This window comes from Orycteropus afer, unplaced genomic scaffold (genome assembly GCF_000298275.1).
Source record: "Orycteropus afer afer isolate SDZICR_OR568_19922 unplaced genomic scaffold, OryAfe1.0 scaffold00454, whole genome shotgun sequence".
In the NCBI taxonomy this organism is placed as follows: Eukaryota; Metazoa; Chordata; class Mammalia; order Tubulidentata; family Orycteropodidae; genus Orycteropus; species Orycteropus afer.
This window is the reverse complement of record NW_006922041.1, coordinates 1,113,620-1,119,942: the sequence shown is the minus strand read 5'-3', so window position 1 is coordinate 1,119,942 and position 6,323 is coordinate 1,113,620.

Genomic DNA, 6,323 nt, shown 5'->3' with positions numbered 1-6,323 from the left:
AATTCTATAATGTGATCTATGGTGTCATTTCTATCACCAAGGACATATTTTCCAACTACTGGTGATTCTGATTTGTTTCCAAATTTTGCATTCCAATCACCAGTAATAATGAACACATATTGATTGCATGCTTGGTCAATTCCAGACTGTAAAAGTTGTTAAAAATCTTTAATTTTCTCATCTTTGTCTTTGGTGGTTGGTGTGTAAATTTGAATAATAGTAGTAGTCACTGATCTTCCTTGTAAGTGTATGGATATTATTCTATCACTGACAGCTTTATACTTCAGAATAGATCTTGAAATATTCTTTGTGATGATATACGTAGCACCATTCCTCTTCAACTTGTCATTCCTGGCATAGTAGATCGTATGGTTGTCTGATTCAAAATGGCCAAAATGAATCCATTTCAGTTCATTAATGTCTAGGATTATTGATCTTTATGTGTTCCATTTCATTTTTGACAACTTCCAATTTTCCTACATTCATCCTTTGTACATTCCATATTCCAATTATTAATGAATGTTTGTAGCTGTTTCTTCTCATTTTGAGTTGTGCCACATTGGCAAATGGAGGTCCCAAAAGGTTTACTCCATCCATTTGATTATGTCTGACTCAACTTTGGTGAGTGAGCTCTTTCCAAGCCATATTTTGAGTGCCTTCCAATCTGAGGGGCTCATCTTCCAGCCTCACAGCAACACACAAACCACCACAGTACAACAAACTGACAGACAAGTAGTGGAATATTGTTGTGGTTATCTAGTGCTGCTCCAACCAAAAAATACCACAACTGGGTGGCTTTAACAAACAGGAGTTTATTCTCTGACAGTTAAGGAGGCAAGAAGTCCAAGTTCAGAGCGCCAGGTTTATGGGGTGGGTGAAAGCCCCTTGACGTTGTGCTTTAGCTCTGCCTGTTGTTCCGGCCCACTGAAGCTGGAGGCTTTTCTTTAGTCAGGCAGCTGCTGGCTGCTGAGCCTGGCAAACTCAAGGTTGACAAATGAAAAGGCACAGTCCCAAGATTATCAAACAACATGGCAGGCCACAAATTCAAGTCCAGAAAAAGTCCCAAGATCAGCAAAGCATGGCAGGCTGCTGAATGAAGAATTAGCTATATACAGAGTCCAGGCACACAAAAAAGCTCCTGACCTTTCTCAATGCTTCTCCTTATATTCTGGAAGCAGACCACATCCCTAAGGCAACTACTCAGCTGCTCCAGTAGATTCCATCATGGAGTTGATTACCAATCTTACCTTTGGGAAAAGCTACCTCCAGCTGCCCAGCCACTCAAAATCAGGTCCAGTGAAGTTGACACATAACCTTAGCTACCACAAAGACTATGGCTAGGGTGATCATATTAAGTAATTCACTGCACTGTAGTATTAGATATTCATGAGCTCTCAAGACTATTGATTTCTTTGCATCTATTGAGATGATCATGTGGTTTTTGTCATTTATTCTAGTAATGAGGATTGATTTTTGTATGTTGAACTAACCTTACATTCCTGAAATAAATTCAATTTATTCATAGTGTATAATCCTTTTTTATGTTGAGGAATTTTATTTGTCTTCAGTATTCACTGAAGGGGTTTGTGTTTATATTCATAAGGGGTATTGGTATGCTGTTTTCTTCCTTTCTGGCTTCATAATCTCTTTACAAGCATACACTGATCCATACATACACTGCTGGATGGTTGATGAGGATCCTCTGCAAATCTCTGTGTTATCTCTCAGTGCAATTTTCTTCTCTCCATACTCAGTCCTGGAAATTTTGATTATCTTGGTCTCCTTGGACTCTCAGCTCAGTCCTCAACTCAGAGAATTTCACTGGGATCTGCTTCTGTTTCTTCTACTGCACCATGGCCTGGAAACACTCTCAAGACAATAAGCTGAGGCAAAAATAGAGTTACCCTCATTTATTTCTTGTTTTTCAAAGATTACTCTTTTGCACAGTCTGACATTCACTGTCTTGAAATCTATTGTCTCATATAATTTGTGTGGTTATTTTTCGTGGTTTTAGGGGGGAAATTAAATATGGACCCTATTACTCCATATTGGCTTGAATTGGAAATCTACATCTGAAATAAGTTTTTGTTTTTGTTTTTAAAGATTATTTGAAGTATTCCAAGTGACCAGGACCTCTGTATGTTAGAATCCTAATACACACTGATTTATGTTTTATTCCCAGAGATTTTTTGCCTTTTATTCATGTTTGCATTTATCCAGTCATTATTCAATGAGTGTTTATTAATACAAAGCCTTCTGTGTCCCTATGATATAGTAGGGGATAAAACCATTCAGATCCTGAATGTAAGTCTTTGATTAGTGAGGGCAAAATATATGTTAAAACTCTAAGATAAGTGATCCTGGAAAAAAGAAATACAATTCCATGAGACTACTAAAAAGTATCCAATGTGATGACTTTGTAATGTATCAACTTGACTAGGCTGAACTATATTCTCCAGAATCCATTTTCTTCTTTGTTTCCAGTTAAAGTGTGCCTCAGAGAACATTATTAAGAGATCTGGAAAGGGAAGCTTGTTGTTGTTGTTTGCCGTCGAGTTGGACCCAACTCATAGAAACCCCTCCTTGGGTTTTTGAGACAGTATCACTATAGAAGTAGATTGTCTAACCTTCCTTCCGAGGAGTGACTGGTGGGTTTGAACCACCAGCCTTCTGGTTAGCAGTCAAATATCTTAGGTGCTACACTATCAGAGCTCCTGGAGAGGGAAGCAGTAGCCATTATTTATCTCATCACCTATCTGCTGACCTACTGACTAACCATGCTTTTGTGAAGCAGTAGCTGGGTATGTACTGCTCTACCTTCCCTTGGGTCCTTCTTCAGCTTTTCTGATATCTGGGCCTGATATGTGTGTTTTCAGATGCAAGGTCCTGGCTTCTATAGGATAACCCCACCACCAAAGTCAGAGACAAGAACTAGCAGAAGTTTATTCTGTCTTTATGGGGTTTGTAGTTGGTAGTTTCCAGCTTGCTCTTTTGCCCCATTTAACATCCATCTTCCCTTTTTGTCTGTTGGCCCTGTAGACTTGAAACTCCAACACCAGACACAAGGACAACAGCCTTGTAGAGATTGCTTAACCAGCTACCACAATTGATTAAGTCCAATTCCCCATAACAAATCCCTTTTCTCTATGTGTGTGTGTGTGTGTGTGTTTCTTATCTCTCTACATATATCTAGCTATAATCTATCTATCTATCATCTATCCCTCTGTCTGTCTATATTTCTATATACATACCTTGTTAAGCTGTTCTGGTGGCTACCTGTGCTTTGGACGTAAGAAACTAAGTGTCTTGGATCAGAATAACAGGAAAATTCCTCTCAAAATTGTGTTAAATATTATCCCGAAGGCATAAATGAGCTATTGAAGGATATTAGAATGGGGCACAACATAGGATTTTCAATTTAGAAAAAATAGCTCTGCCTGCTGTATGCAAACCATAGGGAAATAAAAGGCAGAATGTGTAGTAAATATGCTATTTTAGCTATTCAGAAAGGAAAAAAAAAAAGATAAGACATGAAAAATGTATAGAAAATTAAGAGGCTGTGATAGAGATATGAGAAAGCAGACTCAATTGAATTTGGTGAACGTTTAATGTATTTCTACTCTTAGATTGTCTACATGTTGAAAGAGAAAACAAAAGGTAACATGCACAGGAGGAAATTATTTGTTGGGAGCATTTCAGACTCTGACTCTCCTAAGTAGGAAAAGATATTTAGAGACAAGATGTCTTCCTAATATCTCTTGACAACTCTGCATCACCTTACTTCCGGTATGTTGTTGTTGTTGTTTGCCGTCGAGTCGGCCCCGACTCATAGCGACCCCTCCTTGGGTTTCCGAGGCAGTATCACTACGCAAGTAGGATTGCCCAGCCTTCCTTCCGAGGAGTGGCTGGTGGGTATACTTCCAGTATAGCTTGTCTAAACAAACAAAAAACCACATAGCTCCTGCAAATTGCACACCTTAGACCAGCACCTTCTATATCTTTTTGATAGTGTCAGACATGTGGACTCTCAGGCTTTACTCTGAACTTCCTGAAGCAGAATCTATATCTTACCAAGATTCCCAGATAAGTCATTTGTACATTAAATCTGTAAAAGGTCTTCATAAAATCTAGCAGTTTGGAGAAAATCTAAATCACATTTTTTTCCCCCAAGCATTTAAAGTACAATGTCCCAGGACAAAAAGGAAAACCACTGGCTATAGATATGTTTAGATTTTCCCCTCCCAACTCCTAAAACACCAGGAAACACTTCACATTCTCTTTACAATTATTACCTTTGGAGTACAATTTTAGCCTCTTCCAACTTGCTGGCGCAGGTGGGACTCCTGACATCTTATCACCACTTGCAATTTTTGAACATCACAATAGCTCTGGCTGTCAGTGGGATTTTCCAAAGCATAAGCAAATTTAGCACAACTCCAGCAATGCTAATAATAAAAGGACTCCCTTTGAGAAACCTCAGAAGCAGGCTTACATCTGAAGCAGATGCAAAACATTATCTAGTTATGGACTATATTAAAGAAGTTTCTCTTGATTAAGACATTTTTACCCTTTTGTAATTTCCTCTTACTAATAATGAGTAGAGAATAGATGAGGCTACTTGTATCTCAGAAGGCTTTCAATGAGACCAAGAGTGAGTTGTTGGCTTGAAAGTGAAGGCATCATATCCTTGGCCAAGTGCTGTTGTTGTTGTTATGTGACGTCGAGTCAGCCCCGACTCATAGTGACCCCTCCTTTGGTTTCCAAGGCAGTATCACTACAGAAGTAGGATTGCCCAACCTTCCTTCCGAGGAGTGGCTGGTGGGTTTGAACCGCCAGCCTTCTTGTTAGCAGTCAATTGCTTTAGCCACTATGCTACCAGAGCTCCTTGGCCAAGTGCTAAGTCTCCCTTATCCATAGGTAGTGACAGTCCATTTCACCAGTACTCACCTGATGTCTGCTCATTTCATCTCTCTGTGAAGCAGTGGCTAGCTTTGTGCTTGGCCAATAATTATTAATGGATTGCTATTTTAATGCATGAGAAAATATGACAAATCTGACAAGTCTCCAATCTTAGTCAACTAAACAAACACCCTACAAAGTCCTGGCAGGTTTTGCTTGATCAACTTACATCTCCAGACCCATTTTAGACCATTCTGCTATCTTCACTCCATAGGGTGAAGCTCTCTTTCATTTCCTCTATCATGTGTTCACATGTGTTCCTTCTGCTCACATCCTTTTTCTCTGCTTCTTGACCATGCCGTTCCCTTTTTCTAAGTCTAAGCTTAAAGAAGAGTTAGTGGCACAATGGCTAAGCTGTCAGCTTACAACAAAAAATGTTTGTGATTTGAATCTACTAGCCACTCCATGGGAAAAAGATGTGCCAGTTTGCTTCCACAAAAATTTACAACCTTGGAAACCCTATGAGGCAATTCTTCTCTGTCCTGGAGGGTTGCTCTAATTTGGAATTGACTCAATAACAACCAGTTTAGATCTAAGCTTAAGCATCATCTCTTTGAACAGGTATTCTAAATCTCATTTGCCCCATCCTCCCACTCAAAATAGGTCCTCTAAGATATTTTCTGAGGAGTGGCTGGTAGGTTTGAACTGCCAGTCTTCTGATTAGCAGTCAAATCCCTTAGGCACTGTGCCACCAGAATTCCTAAGATAATTTTCCCACATTATTCTTTTCTTTTCTACCAAAGCACTTCTTAGAATTTCTATTTATATCTTTACTTGGCACTCCCTCTCTTAGATTCCTAGGGTTGCTATAACAAAGTACTACAAAATGGGTGGCTTTAAATAACAAAAATGTATTGTTTCACAGTTCTGAAGGCTAGTAGTCCAAATTCAGAGACATGTCTCTGAAGATTTTAAGGGAAGATCCTTCGTTGTTGCTCTCTGCTTCTGGTAGTCCCAGGCATTCCATGTCTTGCAGTTGCCAACTTAACTCCATTGTCACATGGCCATTTTTCCTCTGTGTTCCTTCTTCTCTTTTACATGACACTTATCTACTGAGATAAGACCACCCCATCTTCCAGTATGACTTCAAGTTAACTAATAACATCTACAAAGGCCTTATTTTAAATAAGGTCACATTTACCAATACAAGTGTTAGGACTCCAAAATATCTTTTGGGAAAATAATTCAGGCCATAGAAGTTCCCTCTAATAAGTTCTATTTGTTTTATCCACCCAGAACTAGCATCTCATTAGTGATCAGTATATATTCGTTGTACAAATGCATGCCTACTCTCCTACAAACCAAAAAGGAGTTCTGGTAACTTGAATTTCCATATTTTTTTTTGCATATTAAAAATTATTTTA